At 40.8% G+C, this 18,718-nt stretch overlaps 1 protein-coding gene across 1 annotated transcript in view; it reads right to left on the bottom strand.

The window, feature by feature from the left end:
* Window positions 1-18,718, bottom strand: part of znf385d (zinc finger protein 385D) — a 107,626-nt gene that overhangs the window by 54,763 nt on the left and 34,145 nt on the right. The gene's annotated exons all lie outside the window — the stretch shown is intronic.

The raw sequence follows: 18,718 nt of genomic DNA, 5'->3' as shown, positions 1-18,718 counted from the left end.
ACACCAGAAATAAACATGTTCACAGTAGATTTGCGACCTGTCCAGGGTATATCCTGCCTCGTGCCCTACGACAGCTGGGATAGGCTCCAGCTTCCAACATTGCTGCTGCTTTCTCTACTTTCCATGTACCATACACATGTGAAAGAGACCAGAAAAAAGCAAATTGCTCTTTCACTTTCAGCTCAACTCATTAAACCCCAAAAGCACTGTAAAAACAAAGCAGTGTGTGTTACTCTCTGGATATTGGAAATGCAGCTGCTTTATTGTGAACTGCAATTCTTTAGTGTGTAGGCATAAGTGATATCGAGCTGTGCACAGATAATAACTGTTAGCACGATCAATTCTTTGTTCATTTGACAGAAGACAGAATACCAGTGCCCAAACCCCACAAATATGAGCAAATGCCCTTCAGCTGCACACCGACTGCACTTTAGAACTTGCACAGCTTCGTGTTGCTTGTCTGTTTGGTGTGTGTGTGCCTCCCTCTGTGTGCTGACAGAGCTTTGGGGAATGAACAAACACATCTGCCTCTCTCATGAAAAAGTCTGAATAGGCACCACTTGGCTGGGGAAAGTGGAAAGGTGCCGGCTCCGCGTGGGAGGATTAACTAACACACCTCGACAATTGTGCTGCAGAAGGTGGGCACAGTGATGTTATACTGTCGCTTTCTGTGGAAGCTGTTCAGCTGAACTGAAGCATTACTTTAAAAGTATTTGTGTGCAGAGGTAGAAAAAGAAGCTTGATGCATTTTTTTATTGTGATTAGAAAAAAAAGAAAAAGACGAACAGCGGTGCCACAAAGTGGAACCAGGCAGTTGTCTTTTTTAAAAAATTCAAATCTTTGGTCATCTTTAAAACGTTTTACCTCTTATTGGTCTATACTGACAATGATTACTGACATTTTGATCTTCACCCACGTCAGCCATGGGCTGGCAGCAGGAGTCAGACAAACAACTTGAAAAGGACTAAAACAGGAAGGGCAGTAATTGTGTGCAGGTGACAGCAATGACTGGAACGTTACAGCAGCTTGGCAGCAACAATCTGGAAAAGACCGGCTAAAAACTGTGTCTCTGCTGGGACTCAACGAATGCCTAGTGGGTGGGCAGAGTAGCCGCAAGGTCAGCTGTTCTCAAGAGGAGGTAAACTCTCTGAGGGCAACTTGAGTATAGCTGACGTAAGACAGGCAATGGAAAATTCCAGGGAAGACACAGGAAAAGTGGGAGAAGAAAACTGCTGAACAAAAGAGCGGAGGAGGAGTTCAGACATCATCCTGACAGAAATCCTGCTCTGATGATAGAGATCCCTCCAGGAACCTAGACACATGATGAGCAGGTTCACACTGACCTAATGGTGAAGCAAATATTCTGGAGCAGAGTAAAGCACTTTGGAGCAGTGAATTACACTTCTGATTTCTAACGTAGTTCACTTGAATTATTTCCTATTGATTAAAACCCAAGACAATGTCTGGGAAGCACGATTTGTTGAAGCTTAGCCAGAGGCAACAGGCTCAGAGCAGAATCAGATGTGCTGCTTTAATGAAAGACTATTGTAATGGGAGTTTGGTGCTTTTAGTATAGTTTTATAAAGTCACCAAAACCACAACAGAGAAATGAAAAAACAAGTTTATACCCTAGAATTGTGTGTTAAAAGATATGCCCTTTAAGTAAACTGTGAGGTCATGATCTAAAGTTTTTCCTGGAAGAGAAAAGAACTGCAGTGAGTGACTGCAAATGCACAACAGCAAGCACGACTGGGCTGTCAACAGCGAAGAGAATGAATCTGTGTTTCCTTATTTGACAGAAATCTTATCAGAAATGCTGTTTTTGTTCATTTGAAATGCAAATATTTGCATTATCCTAGAGGAAAAGCAAACTCAGTCACCAAAAGTTAAGAATAAGAATATGAAAACTGCAGTGGATTTTCCTTTGGCTCTAACTTACACGTCTTACAGATTTGTCCTGTCTGTATGCAGGACAAATCTGTAAGTATTGGGGAGACCAAGACTACGGACATAGAAATGTCAGGACTATCATGAAGCCTAATGCAAGAAGTGCTTCACAATTGCCATCTTGGTGGAGATCATTGTAATACTGAAAAGTACCGCTTATTACCCACTGTATGGCAAACAGAAGCAATATTCAAAGCAGTCACATTACTGTAACTGTATCTACTTGCATAGCTTTAAAATATTTAGCCTACAGACTGTCAAATTTGTTTAGATGCTGAGCAGGCTGAGCATTCAAGGCAAAAATCTCTATTTTTCCATAAGATTTAACAACTATTCTAGTCATGACTAGATTTTAATTCTATTATGAAGTTAATAATATGTTTGACTCAAATGCCCTGATGACGTGTTACACTGTAACGAGCGTGTATTCTAGAGAACATCAGTATTAGATGGGGTAATTACTGGTTCTCTTGTTCAGTGTGTCTTTTGCTGCGTCTCCCTCCCCCTTACCCCCAACCGCTCAGCCTGGTTCTCCCAGACGGTTCTTCCTGTTAACAGGGAGTTTTTCCTTGCCACTGTTGCCAAGTGCTTGCTCATAGGGAGTCATGTGCGGGTCATGTGCTCATTGGAGGTTTCTCTGTATTACAGCAGGGTTTTTAACTTAGTAGTATAAAGCACAGATGACCAGATGACCGCAAGATAAAAGAAAGGTTTAAACACAACCATCTAAAGTTTAGGTAGTAAATTAAAAGAAAACTGCAGACCCAGGTCTTACATCAAAATCCATTTTGATTGCAGAGTACGTGTAATAACACATGCTTGCTTTTACTTTGACAAATTCAGTATTTTTTGCCCTGGTCAGCCCTGCCTTTGTAAATATAGTTTGTGTTGTTTGTATTTTCATGAAATGTTTGTCTCAAATAGAGTTGAAATCGCTTATTATTGTCGCTTTGGCAATCAAAGTCCTGCAATAATAATACAAGAAGAATTGTACCAGTTGAGCTGTCACAGAAATGAGGGTGTCTCTGACAAATTACTCACTATTGTTCACAGACAATCAGCAGTATCACAAAATAATCCTCAATCCACTGTAGCAATCATCAGTGAGGGGTGCAACTGTGTTTCATTATTACCATGATCAGACTCTGCAGTTTACCGTTATTGTCTTTGAACATCCTGTTTTGGGTTAATGTGATTTTTTGATTAACTTACACTGCCCTTATTTACTTAATTTCAAACCAGGGGCACTCTAACTGTACACTATTAAATATCAGGGAATCAAAATTGGGGACAAGGTGGTAAACACAGGGGAACAGTTAGGATAGAGCCAAAAGGAAAGTGAATAATGGACTTTAAAAGTTCCCACACTTTCCCTGTTTCAGGCTTGTGTGTATTTACAGAGCGTCCCTAAAGGGTTTGAAACATTTACTGTTGCCTAAAGATGAATGTGACACTTTTAGTGTGTTTGGTTGTTTAAAAGTGCTTCCAGACTGGCTGGAAAACAAAATGCAAACAGTCTAAGGTGCGAGATACCTAGGCAAAGTTGCTTTTCTTGTGTGGAAAAATACTTACATTTACATTGAAGTGTGCAGCTATTCTGAGTTTCACGACTTCTGATTATTCCGTGACAGAAGCAGAGAAGAGGGCAGACTAATAAAAGCTTTTCCATCTCCACCAGTATTCTCAGCAGGTAGAACGACCTAACACGCCGACTCAACAGATGGGAAACTGGAATATGTTATCAGCTTTAATGAAGAGTGTACTGACAGAAAATAAAAAGAAAATTAAATGTTAGAAACACAAAGGCAGTTCTAACATTTCTGATATCAATAAAGAAACTCTTTAACATCCTGCAGCTACACAGCCCAGTCTACACTGGCCACTTCCATACATACATCTATTCAGCTGTATGTATTGAAGCACAATGAAGCACAGTGTGGCTGATCAGCCACATGGTTTGAACTGGAAGAAAGGGGAGTCAAGTAACTTGAACATGGATGGATGGAATGGTTGCCGACGCCAGACTGGCTGGCCAAACTATTTCCAAAAAAGCAGATCTACTGGGATTTTCCTGCTCAACAATCTGTAGAAAAACTGAAAAAGAGAAAATATCCTATGTCAGGTCTCTTGGTGAAAATGCCTTGTTGATGTCAGAGGTCAGAGAATAGCCTGACAGCTTCAAGCTGACTGGAAGCTAACAGTAACTCACATAATGACTCATTACAACCAAGGTATGAAATCCAAACAACTTGAACCTCGAAACAGATGAGCTACAGCAGCAGGTGGCCGGTTAGAGGGAGGTCTGGGCTTTTATGCTTAGGCTGCTGCCCCCGTGACCTGACCCCAGATAAGCGGAGGAAGATGGATGGATGGATGGATGGATGGATGGATGGATGGATAGTTGCCATGACGTTATTACAACAGTTTTGTAAGGATTTCTGAGCATTTTTTCTAGACGTCGAGTCTAAAACTAGTTCCTAAATGAAAATGGGATCATTTACATAATGTCTGTCTGACGTCCACAACGGAGTTTGTAGCTAGGACAAGTCTGTGTAACTTATATTTTTCTATAAAAAGGTATTCCATCATGAGGCATCCTTGAACCTGTGATTCTGCAAACCAGTATGGGGATCAATATATCAGCATATAACAAGTATATTGTTAACATGGGACAGACAGACGAACGCTGTCATAGACTAATAAAGGAAACATTCAAAAACACAGGTGCAAATGGTCACAAGTGAACATCGTATTAAAAACCAAATTTTAATGAATTTGCTTCCATTATTGCAATAATATCAATATTTATTGATTTATAAGAGAGGGTCTGACTCAACTACTGTTGTAAGTAGAATTAACATTAACATCTACAGTGCAGTGTTTGCAAACAGTCTTGACTGGGAAGAAAATGTCAACGTTTCAAGCATGTTTGCTGAAGTGCATTAGTCGTGTAGGCAATGTCAAGCAGGTAAAAGAAAATAATGGCCGCTTTTTTAACCGAAACGCACTCGGTATTACGCAGTGAAATGTGAAGCCTGGCGAAGATCAGCCTGGAAACATTAAAACACTGTCTCTGTGTAAATGACCTCATTAATATTTGGTAAAGTGTTTTGTAAACTTATGAGTGGCTATTATATTGTTGGAGTGAATGCTTTTATTTTGAAAGTCACAGAGCGACAAGGTGCCGTAAATCAAGTGGCGTAAACCATATGGCAGAAGCGCGAGTTTTAATGCACAGAGAGAAGGTGTGCTCTATGGTTAATGGACGGGAATGGGAAAAAGAACGGCTATTAAGGTGCAACACTGAGTCGAAAGCAGTTTCTTAGCACCTGGTTGATGAGGGAACAAGGTTTGTAACAAAGTTTGTCCTGTAGATATGTATTTTGTTGTTTTACGGAGCATATAGCTGTTGACCGCTACTAAGCATAAAGGCTAAGTTTTCACCCACTAGAGGGCGCTAACGTACCTCGTCATGTTTAGGCAGCGATGCAACGATTTCCCTGTTATATGCAATAATTTACAAGTTTTAGTGTTATTTGTTATGTAAGGTAAGGAGAATTAATTTGTGATTAATGAATAAGTCAAAAGGTTAAAGGTAACACACTGTTTGATTTACTAATAGTCTTTTATTCTGTATGTTGTAGCTCTTACGGTGTGTTCACATACACGGCTGTTTAATAAAAGGATTGTGAACCATCAGTTTGAGAGACCATCTTTTCAACCGGGGATGCTACAGTAAGAGCTTGACCCCAGCTGAGAAGAGCTCCATCCCACGCTCAGCATCGAGGTCCCAGTTCCACAGCTCCACACAAAGTCTTCTGGGATCTGATGGTCAACTAAATTGCCCCGTCCTCAGCATGGAAGCATCTGAAGAAGAGACAGAGTTTGCGGAGGATCCCAAGGCCAATGAGGAAGAGGAGCCTCCACACTCTGTTCGTCGAAGGAGGCCTACTGAAAAAATGCAAGCGTATCAGGAGGAGGAGGCCCACAAGAAAGAAAAACGGCTTCTCAAAGTTTATGATGAATGGAAAAAACAAGTACGTAAAACACGAGAGCAATTAAAAGGAGACTTAACAAACAATCAAATTGCTTCACTCATGGACATGTTAGAGAATGAAAAGGAGAATGTCATAAAGTTGTATATGGAAATTAGAGAAAACATTACTCCCTCGAGTGGCACAAGGCGACTCATAGACGCATGTGAAGCAGTCACCAGAGACATTATCAAGATTGCTCATGAAAGACTCTCAGGCATAGATGACTATGATAGGGACAAGGTAAAGATACGTCTCCGTGAGCTTCTTGAGCCAGACTATGCTCAGTCCATTTACAGTTCCTCAGTCACGCACTCAAGTAAAAACTCTTCTGCCAGTAAGTCATACTCTGCAATGTCAGTAGTAGCTGTTAAAAGAGCAGAGGCTGCAGCAGAGTTAGCAGCCAAAGAAGCAGAGTATGAGGTGTTATTAGAGGAGGAAAAACAAAAGGAAAAGATTCAGCTTTTAGAAGAAAGGCAAAGAAAGGAGCTCGAATCTCAAAGGCGTGAGCTAGAGAAACTGAAGGCTGAAAAGGAGTTAAAGGCTGCACGAGCTAGACTAAGGACCTATGACACTGAGATAAAGAGTGAAATCAGTGCCTCTGATGTTGACTATAGAAACACTGCTCAGAAAGCCCCCACAGTTTCTAATCTCAGTAAAGTCCCTGACAACAATGTAGTGTCTGCCTCACTTCCACAAACAGATGTCCTCTACTTAGCACAAGCAGTACTGGATAGTGTTGCATTGAACAGACTGCCAGTGCCAGAGCCCTCCACGTTCACAGGTGACCCAATACAATTCATAGAGTGGAAAGCTTCCTTTACTGCTCTCATTGATAAAAGGAACATCTCACCTGCTGACAAACTGCACTACTTAAAGAAATACATAGGAGGTCCAGTTCGACAAACGCTTGATGGCATCTTCTATAGAAACGACAGTGAAGCATACAGAGATGCATGGGAGCGTCTCAACCACAGGTATGGACATCCATTTGTGGTACAGAGGGCTTTCAGAGAAAGACTGGCAAAATGGCCAAAGATCCAAACAAATGACTCCACAGGATTCAGGGCATTTGCTGATTTCATTCAAACATGTCACGAGGCCATGCCCCACATTGAAGGCTTAAGCATTCTCAACGATTGTGAGGAGAACCAAAAACTCGTTCAAAAGTTACCAAACTGGGCGGCTGCAAGTTGGAATCGTCAGGCCACTCAGTTTATGAAAGAAAGTGGGAAGTTTCCAGGTTTAAAGGACTTTGCCAAGTTCATGTCTTCTGAAGCAGAGATCATGTGCAACCCGATTACATCATTTCAGGCTCTCCACTCTGTAAACTTCACCACAGACACTGGTAAGGGCTGCCAAAAGGACAAAAGGCCCACCTCTAGTGTTCTCCATACCCAGGCGATAACTGAGACTGAAAATAAAGGTCCAAATGTTAAGGCCCCATGCATGTTCTGTCAAAACAACGGACATAAACTTCACAGTTGTCCACAGTTCAATGGAATATTGCTTGAGGAACGAAGGAAATATATAAAGGAGAAAAAACTCTGTTATGGTTGTCTTAAACCCGGACACAGCGCAAAGAACTGTAATTACAGACTTGTATGTGAAGTGTGTAAGAAAAAACATCCTACCTGTCTGCACGACTTCAACTATAACAATGATAAATCAGCCTCAAACCAGCCACAAACTCAGATCAGCACAGAACAGGCTGCAACCACCCTGTCTCTGAATGCAGAAGCCAGTGAACAGTGCGTGAGCACCTCCATGATTCTACCAGTATGGGTTTCTTCAGAGCAACATCCAGGTACAGAAAGGCTTGTTTATGCCCTCCTAGACACGCAAAGTGACACCGTGTTCATTGACCAAGATGTGTCTAATAACCTCCAAGCTAAGGCTACCCCAATAAGGTTGAAGCTCACTACACTGCTTGGTAAGGATGTTGTTGTGCCAAGCGAACGCATCTCAGGTCTCAAGGTAAGAGGCTATAACTCCTCAGAAATGATTGAACTCCCTCCTGCTTACACTAAAGAATGTATACCAGTTAACCGCTCTCACATTCCTACCTGTGAAACGGCAAGGCGGTGGAATCATCTCAAGGAAATAAGGAACGAGATTCCTCCACAGCTAGAATGTGAAGTCGGCCTTTTAATTGGCTACAGTTGCTCTAAGGCACTAGCTCCAAAGCAGGTAATCTTAGGAGGCGAGAACGAACCCTATGCAGTTCGCACAGCATTGGGCTGGAGTATTGTAGGCCCGACATCATCTTATGGTGACTCTTCTAGCATGTCTACTGTGTGTCACAGAGTTGCAGTTAAAGAGCTTCCCCTAGTGACTCCAGCTGATGTAATCAAGGTCCTTGACTCTGACTTTAAGGATAACGACAAGGATAACAAGTCAGTGTCTCAAGATGACATTCTCTTTCTGAACATGTTAAAGGAAGGAATTTACAAAAACACTGAAGGCCATTATGAAATGCCACTTCCATTTAAGGAAATACCTCCACCTGCTGACATCGACATGAACATACCACTTGGAGACCCAGAGGTTAAGAAGGTGCAGGCACTGAACACGCTCAAAACAGAGAAAAAAGGTTTATCAGACAAGTTAACAAAGTTTTCCTCATGGTACAAAGCCACCCAAGCCATAGCTCGACTCATTCGCTGTGCCAAGGGAGACAAAACAACAGGCCACAGTACAGTACAAGAAAGACAAAATGCACAATGTGTTATTCTAAGAGACACACAAGCAAGTGAATATGCAGAGGAGATAAGGTTGCTAAAGAACGGGAAACCACTTCCACACAAAAGTAAACTGTTTCAAATGGACACTTTTCTTGATACTGATGGACTCCTTAAGGTGGGAGGAAGACTTAAAGATGCTTCATTCTCCTCAATACTGAAACACCCAGTGATAGTTCCAAAAGGTCACCATGTCACTCAACTAATAATAGATCATTTCCACAGTAAGGTGCAGCACCAAGGGAAAGGTTTTACAATCAATGAGATCAGAGTGAATGGATTTTGGATTCCAGGCATCAACAAGGCCGTAGAAAATTTTATACACCACTGTGTGAAGTGTCGCAAACTCAGAAGAGGCACAGAGGAACAAAAGATGTCTGATCTCCCAACGCAGCGCTTAGATCCATCTCCACCCTTTACATTCTGTGGAATGGACTGTTTTGGTCCTTTTCTAACCAAACAAGCTCGCAAAGAGCACAAGCGTTATGGACTTCTTTTTACATGCCTTTGCTGCAGAGCAGTGCACATAGAAATGTTGGACAACATGACTACAGACGCCTTTATCAATGCGCTCCGCTGTTTTATAGCCATAAGAGGAGCAGTCAGTGAGATTAGATGCGATCAAGGAAGCAACTTTGTCGGAGCCAAAAATGAGCTACAAGAAGCTTTAAAACAAGTGGACTCCAATCGCATTACCACATTTCTTGCAGAGAAGCAGTGTGACTTCAAAATGCACACTCCTCATTCAAGCCATACAGGAGGTGTATGGGAAAGACAAATCAGGACAGTTCGAAACATTCTGCGCTTCACAATTTCACTTTCATCTGGCAGAATGGATGACGCATCGTTAAGGACATTCTTTTATGAGGCAATGGCGATTGTCAACAGCAGGCCTCTAACGGTGGACAACCTAAGTGACCCAAGCAGCCCAGAGCCCTTGACGCCAAATCACCTGCTTACTATGAAATCAAAGATATCCCTGCCCCCTCCAGGCACATTCATCAAAGAGGATATTTACGCACGTAAAAGGTGGCGGCAGGTGCAGTACTTATCAGAACAGTTTTGGTCACGTTGGAAAAGGGAGTATCTATCCAACATCGCAACAAGACAGAAATGGCACACTCCAAGGAGAAACTTGAAAGTTGGAGATGTAGTCATGGAGAAGATGGATGATCTACCCCGAAATGAATGGAGATTAGCACGTGTAGTGGACACAGTAACTGACAAAGACGGACTTGTAAGAAAAGTAAGGATTTGCTTCGGAGAAAGGAAGACTGAGAAGGGACAATGTTCAAGTAAACGTTCTATAGTGGAACGCCCAGTGCAGAAACTGGTTTTGCTATTAGAGACTGTTTAACTGTATTCTAAAGTTTAAGGTTCAATGGAACTATGTGTTATCATACAGTTTAATGGTTACGGGTCATTTCTTCATTAGGAAATCATTATCGCTTCAGTTAATTCCCAGTTAAGCTCTTAATGATTTGGTGGGAGTGTAAATGACCTCATTAATATTTGTTAAAGTGTTTTGTAAACTTATGAGTGGCTATTATATTGTTGGAGTGAATGCTTTTATTTTGAAAGTCACAGAGCGACAAGGTGCCGTAAATCAAGTGGCGTAAACCATATGGCAGAAGCGCGAGTTTTAATGCACAGAGAGAAGGTGTGCTCTATGGTTAATGGACGGGAATGGGAAAAAGAACGGCTATTAAGGTGCAACACTGAGTCGAAAGCAGTTTCTTAGCACCTGGTTGATGAGGGAACAAGGTTTGTAACAAAGTTTGTCCTGTAGATATGTATTTTGTTGTTTTACGGAGCATATAGCTGCTGACCGCTACTAAGCATAAAGGCTAAGTTTTCACCCACTAGAGGGCGCTAACGTACCTCGTCATGTTTAGGCAGCGATGCAACGATTTCCCTGTTATATGCAATAATTTACAAGTTATTTGTTATGTAAGGTAAGGAGAATTAATTGGTGATTAATGAATAAGTCAAAAGGTTAAAGGTAACACACTGTTTGATTTACTAATAGTCTTTTATTCTGTATGTTGTAGCTCTTACGGTGTGTTCACATACACGGCTGTTTAATAAAAGGATTGTGAACCATCAGTTTGAGAGACCATCTTTTCAACCGGGGATGCTACACTCTGCACTGCATTAACAGAGAAGGGACTCTCCTCAGCCTTTGCCCTGACACACTTTGTTGCTGAATTGGACAGAAAGACAGAGTTATGCAACTGTCTACCTTTGTACTGTAAATCTTGCCCAAGTTATTTGGAAAGAGAGAAGAGGATGACACACGGATCTGGCGAGGCTCTCTGGCTCAGGAAACTCTACAGCAGAGAACCACACTCGCTGCAGCCTGCTGGGAAAGTGGAGCCTGTGCTGTGGAAAGCTAACACCAGTTAAAAACATCTGGGCCATAAGAGAATGGGTGACCTCTTACTAGAAACACGCACTGGGCGAGAAACATGTTATTCCTCTTTCATTCTGGCGCAGATGCTGTGAAATGAATCCGCAGTGACGAGGCCACAAAAAGTAGCATAATCAGTGAAGATTTTTGTAGCTATTCGTGGAAATATCATTAATCATCGGGCATAACGTGGTGAAAAGGAGACTCAGGACTCTATCTGAATTTATTCTTCTGTGCTGTTCTTGGCTGGGCTGTTAATTTATCAACAATTCTCCATCGAAAACCCCCCCGCCACTGCGCACGTATCTTTTTAAGAAATCCCCCTGTCATGTATCATTTAATTCCTCCCCACGCCGATGTGTACGGGGCTCGTCTGCAGAGAGCAGCTGCAATGCCAGAGCTATGTTATTCCTTTGCTCCCTTCAACCACCCACGGAGCCACACACTCCACATGGACCACGCCTGCCAGAGACTGAAATGTTGCCGGAGCAAATGTACCACGACCCACATATAATCCACTTGCAAAGCACAAACACCCACACACCAAAGGCATATCACAGGCAGACTCCCATTCTGAAGCCTGCAGCAGTGTGCAGTGCACCATCTCCAGCTGCAGCAAATTCAGTGTCATCTTTCAAATCACTTCCTAAAGCTCTAATATGCAGTTTTTCCTCAGCTGGTCGAGTTCCAGCACCAAAACCTGTCAATCATCCTGATGAGCTGTCTGCCTCGAAACAGCCTCTCGCCCCGGGCTGAGGTAACCGTAAAGCCACCACAGCCGATCAGTGAGCAGATGGCGAGCACAACCAATCTGCAATTAGAGAAAAAGAAATGTTTGCGGTGCTTTTTGAATAGGTCTTGCAGTCACGTAAACATCCCTAACAGGGTTGATAACGCAAATTTAGGTGACTCTTGCAGGTTTAAGATTGCAAGCCTAATGTGAGATTAAACACGTCTATATTTAAGTTTAAGAAAAGCCTTTTCTGTTTCTTTCTCTTGTTTACAAAAAAAAGTAAATGTATTTTTCTTCCCCCGGCGTTCTGTCTGTTGGTGTCTCCTTTCATTCCTCGGACTGTGTTTGATTTCTACTGATGTCTTTGTGTCAGGGGAGACGTCGGCAGAGTGTCGACAGCGAGGGAGAATAAGCAGGTCATTTGCTGGATGCTATCTGACAGCCCACAGAAGGCCTGTCCATCTCAAAGTTCAGCACAGCATCCGACGCTGACGCTACCCCACTCAGCGCTGCCAGATAATGTGACAGGACATGACAGTGATGAGCTGAGATGGCGGTCGACACTAGCTGATGTTTACAGCGGACGGCTGGTAAAAGGGTCAGAAACACACACTGAGTGCTGTCTTTTCTGGCTTTGCAAGGATTCAAATCCCATTACTCGCCGATATGGGTTTGTGTGTGACAGCAGTTAGTGCCAGTCAAATAGGCTGGATTTGAAATACACACACAGAGCATCACATAATCAATTATTTGACATTTCGGATTAATTTGTCCCTCTGAGTTGTTTTCAGGGAGATTATAATCACTTTGAAGCAGCAGTATGTCACATTTTTACTGATCTACACCATAAAATGGCTGCAATGTAACTGCAGGAGGCTGGTAAGTCAATACCAATAACTTACTGGCCCAGCAGGGAGATTCTTATATTTAATGTAATGTTTTTGTCACTGTTCTCTGTGAGCAACAGCATTTGTATATGTACCTTTATGTTGGATTAGAATCCTCACAATTGAGATAAATGAGTGTTTTGCATTTGTATGTTTTCATCTTTATTATGTCAAGACAGTTGAGAATTGGCATTGTTTTTACATGTGGTTCATTGCTCCCACCTGTGTCTTGATATTCAGTCAGTCCTCCATTTGCATGTAGCCCTGTCTGCCTGTGTTCACTTATATAAAAAGGGATGTTTTGCAGGTCATGTGACTTGCATACAAAATGATCCCTATGAGTGCCACCGATTCAGATGTTGATGATGTTGATAAAATGATTAAAAATATTTAAAGAACATAGAAATTTAACAGTAAAATGCAACACTGTTGCAAATAAAACAGAAGTTTAATGCTGCAGAAAATCATTAATCTGGTGAGTAGCTGCACAGAGCAATAAAATTAAGATTTTAGTTTATTTTTTTCTTTTCTTTTTTTTTTTTTTTTTTAGCTCTGAATGCTCCTACTTGTTTCTGAGGTCTTTGCTGCACATTACAGCTCTGAAGTGACCAATCATTTAAAATGCACACTTTAAATTTTATATTACTCTACAGTGCTTTTCCTCTCACGTGCGCTCACTGTCCTCTGCTTTGTCTGCAGCGACTGTGTTGCTTCAGTCTCTGTTCCAATTTTGTTTTTAATCTCTTGATTTTTCTCCATAATATAGTTTCATCTTCCTCTGCACAATTACCCACTTTGTTGCCAGTACACTTCTCAATAACTGTGACTGATCAGGTGCTCCCAACAACATCGCATTAGTGTGAATGCAGAGGGGAAACCCTGGTTTAACTTAGTGAGTGGATAACTAACTCTATGTCACCGCTAATCCTGATCTCCACTGTTAGAGTAACTAAAAATTACCTGGAGTACAAGTACCAGCTGTATAAAATACAGAAATATGTGGAATAGATAGACTGCTAATAGGAAGTGCAGAGGAATGAGAGAAATACAAAACATAATGACCTTAAAGAAATCACATATGAACAATAGAAATAATAAAATAAAAGTATATCGAAACATATGAAACAAATGAAGGAAAAAGATGAGCAAAAATGCTAAAAGCTGTATTCTAACTCCATAAACCGCAGCTAAATTCCAAGAAGCTTATTTTGTTCATCTGGACTGAGGGTTTTCAAAATGCTACGTCCAGATGAACAGAATCAACTTTTTGGGATTTTCTTACCTGGACGATTGAGCATGCATCAATACATCGAACAGCCAAAATATAAGGCCAGTGTCTCCAGGTGTAGTGCACAGAGGCGCTCTTTAAGAGAGCAGCTCGCTGTAGCTCAATGATGAGAAGCCTCAGCAAGGGCAGTGTGTGTGTGTGTGTGTGTGTGTGTGTGTGTGTGTGTGTGTGTGTGTGTGTGTGTGTGCACAATTGTATTCATGGGTGTGTGTGAGAGAGGAGTACTCACAACCACAGAAAACTGAAGGCTGTGAGTGGTAGTCACTTTACTTTAGTCAGCCATAAAGTGTGCAGATAAGCTGAGGCTGCAGTAAAGAAGTTACTGAAAGGGAAGAGAGCCGTTATAAACAGGACCGCGGCTCCCAGCTGCACCTGATTGTTTACCATAACATTATGTGAACATAATGTGATCATTTCTTTTATTTTAATTTGCATGATTATCATTAGTTTGGGTATAATACAATACCCCATTACAAATAACAAACACACACAGAGCACATATAAACAAAAAGTTTTTTTCTTTCCACATTTTTTCTGTGAAACTGATACTTTGTTAACACAAACGTATGTTTGTAAGCTTTATTTCAGATGTGTTGCAGTTCTGGCTGATTTACACCAGTAGAGCACGTCTCTATTTTGCTTTATCATCTTGTAAGCAAAAAACAAAATGCTGGTTTACTATGCAGTATAACTCAGACCTTTTCATTATGCATGTGGATGTATATACATAATTTATGTGAGCAAACAAATTACAGATTGCGGCTTAGAGGTTCTTATAGGTGGAAATCTGCTCTCTGTGCACAGAACTGGAAGCAGCATTCCTGGTTTTCAAATCCACCGACTCTGGACAGAAAAAGAATCGACTCTTCTGACATTACAGGCTCAATACTCCATACGTGAAGATTTTGGATTTAGTGCGTAATATTAAAATACCTGATTATGGCTTGGAAAACATCACTGTCCTAGAAACTGGAGCTCAACAGACAGGACTGGATCTGAATCTGCACTGTCCCAAGTTTTTGTGGTTAATGCTTTATTTGTTTTTTTTTAAAAAAGAACACACATCATGTATTAACACATGAGGATTGTTAAATCTTAATAGCTATAGTTTGATGTTATTGCTATTTTCACTATATTTGTAGCAGTTGTAGATGTGGATTCTTTAAAGTAATTTATATGCATATTCTTTAAGCAGCAAGATAGCACATAACTGCCCAATCCCACATACACAGTGCATACATAACAGAGGACAGGAGCTCTATGCACACAGTGTGCTGTATTTTAAATATGTTTATATGTTTAACATGGTGTTTAAACATGATACAGAGAGGGAGAGAGAATGACTGGTTAATGAGGTCTAAATGCTCTGTTCACCATCATTCAACTTGCTTACTATTCACTAAAGTGGAATGAATGACCTGTCAAACCTAATTCTTTTCTCTATGTGTCTCCCAATTACATCCAGCACCTGACCCAGTCCGTTACTTCATCATCAGACAACACTGTAAGTTACTGCGACACAGAAAGGACTCCACTCCAGGCACTCATAAAAAAAAAAAAAATCAAAACAAAACAAAACAAAGGTTAAGCACCTAAAAATAATCTTGTTTGGTAAATTAATTAGAATGTGTAAATAGACAAATTAAGTGGTATAACTTTTCTTTATCTTCCAGTCATTTCTCATGCACGGGCATGCCCATTATCATTAGGTATGCATATGGTAAATAGAAATGTGGTGAAGAAAGGACATGCTTTGCACAGAAAATGAATAAGCAATTAAATGTGAGTGACTGGAGACAAAAATATATATTTTTTTATTTTATTATTTTTTATTATTAAAATGGAACACTAAAGAGACACGATAACCTTTTACTATATGTTTTGAAAACATAAAATGTATAAATATAGCAATTGCTGAGAAGGAGCAGAAAACGTTGCTCACACAGCTAATGGGTAACAGACGGCCAAACCTGCAGAAGAAACTCCACCAACCTAAGCAAGCTAACTGACAAAATAGTCCAGTAGCTTCTCACTCCAAAACAGAGCAATAGACAATGAGACTTTAGACCATTACACACCAAACATGTTTCTTTTTTGAGGAAAAAATTGTCCTCAAAAACAAACTGAAAAAGTTGAAGATTAAGCCATGATCAGCTGCTCCTCATGTTTCTAAACAAGAAAATTTAAGAAATTGAGAATCTGGGTTCATCCTATTCTCAAAGGAAAACAGCAGCAGGGAGAATTTCATGGTTTAAAATCCAGGCAGAGAAATCATTTGCTCGGAGCAGCATCTATGCGTGTTTAGTGCCATTGCGCGTTTTGAGGTATGGGCCGGCTTGTTGCCAAATGCAGTAATCCGATTGGTCAGATCTCATTATTTAGGTGCAATATATCGGAAAAATTGAGCATGGTGGAAAAAAACGTATATCCCCAAAGTTTGATTCTGTTCATCTGGACGTAATGTTTTCAGTGGGAGAAACGTTTCGTCACTCATCCAAGTAACTTCGTCCACAATCTTATAAACAGTACATTTGCATAATGACCGAAATTAGCACCACTGAAGGAACAATGGGCTGGCAGGTCAGTTCCTTCATCATTAATATGCAAATTCTCATGACCATTGATCAACAACCACTGACCAATGGCCATGAGTACCATTCACAGAGTTGGGGAATGGCTGCAATCACAGCATTTTACGTGTCTGGTAAGTAAAGGACTTTGCACCAATGTACGCACAAGCCAGGCCACACTGCAGACCTGCAGTACTGTTTGTACTGACCAGAGCCGGCTTGTGTTTTCTCCCAAATAATACAGACACTTGGTTTGGACACATGGACACATGGACAAAATGGACGATATTTGACCCCACCTGATTCACAAACTCCTCCATGCGTCTAAGTATAATCAGCCATTCCAAACTAAAGTCATCCCTTACTTGCCTTTCATCAAATAACATCTGTGTTACTATAGATCTGTGCCTACTGGCTGGTGGTCATTCGTTTAATAAGCTACTGTTTGCATAAGTTTACATGGCTCCCTACAGAGACTGACTTTGGCAGTTTGACTTTGTCCAGTGTTACCGTAGTGTTTCTGTTAAAGATGTCACTTGCCCACTGCACTATGTTCCATTAACTTCCCCGACTTGTTAAATGAAGTAAAAAGAGCACTATTAAAATGATCTTATTTATAATTTAATAACAAAAAAGCAGAGAGTTTTGCATGCTTTCATTCTTTAGATTAAAGTTATCTTTGTTCCTCCCAATTATCTGGAAGGCCGGGTGGCTGTAATGTTTCTGCCCGCATGTTTCTGCTGTACACATGCTCCATTTACTTATGTGAAGTCTAATGAATATAATGACTCCAACTGTAGATAGATAAAAGGGGGGGGGGAAGAACAATTTAATTGTTGAGGGCTTCACTGAGCAGGAAAATTCACACTTTGAATAATATTCATAAAAGCCACGTTCTGCCTTGATACTCTTTGTACATATTCTGATGGGATTAAACGGGTTACTAAAAATCTATTTGACCTTGTTAAAACTTTAAGCTTCCCCCTTTAAAGCCTTTGGGGAAAGTCTGTTTCCACTTGATGATTATATTTGTTTACCTGCTTTTCATTTGAGTGGAGGCTCTTCAGACGGTAAAATCTCAACAAAGTGACTAAAATCTAATTTTCCACATTTGTTCTGCAAGTCAAATTGATTAAAATGGATTAACAGAAGTACAAGTAACTAAAAGTTCACTTCTTCCAATGAACTCATCACAGTTTTTAAAGCAAAGTTCCTTATTGATGGGATTTAAGCAGTGCAATTATGGAAAAGAAAGGCTCTTTGTGAGTGGATGAGTTTTACACTGAAGACCGAGCACTGCACTCTCTTTGGTTTCACTCTCCAAGACATATTGTTGCTTTTTCTTTGTTTTTGCTTGAACATATCTCCACCTTCCATTACTTCAGCTTTTTTCTCCTTTTTTCGCTAACCCTGAACCTCGTTTTTTTCTGCACTCTTTTTCTTCCTCCCTGCATTTTCTTTGCAGTTCTCTCTGACAGACATGGTGTTATTCAGCAGGTATGCATGTTCCCTTCACATTTTCCCATTGCTCTTCCCCACTGACCCCTCTCAAACCACTGGCCACCTTCAGGATGAAATATTGAACTGGGCAAGCTCTCAGCAGGCATTTGGCAGCCTCACACTCCCTCGTGAGTCCAGGTGAGGTGAAATATAAAAATGTAACACCATAACCACTTCTGCGCCAAGTCCTCCCACAGCCTTCAGCCATTACATCCCATTCAGTATTATCACAGTGTTCTAGATTTCGTCTCTTGTGGCTATTTAAAGTAATTATGTTTGAATTTGTTTTTATTAGAGCTTTATTTGTATTTCTCAACAAGCCAACGAGCTTCCCTGTCTTTTAAATCAAAGCTTTTAAAAACGATTTCCATGTAAACAATATAAGTGCGATTTATTTTTTTTCTAATTTTTGGGCAACATTATGAGAAAACAAAAACCTTATTTTCTGTGCAGGTTCTGCAGGATCAATACTTAATCTTGGTCCTTGAATCAATGCAGGTCCTACTTTCATCGGCACATGACTTTTTAAACCTATAATCTTTCTGCACTGAGCTTTACGGGTCAAACAATTAGATGGGCTAACATGTTGGCATTTTGATTGTTCACAG

Source organism: Maylandia zebra, linkage group LG11 (assembly GCF_041146795.1).
Source record: "Maylandia zebra isolate NMK-2024a linkage group LG11, Mzebra_GT3a, whole genome shotgun sequence".
Classification (NCBI taxonomy): domain Eukaryota; kingdom Metazoa; phylum Chordata; class Actinopteri; order Cichliformes; family Cichlidae; genus Maylandia; species Maylandia zebra.
The sequence above is the reverse complement of the archived record's forward strand: the minus strand, read 5'-3'. Positions and strand labels throughout refer to the sequence as shown.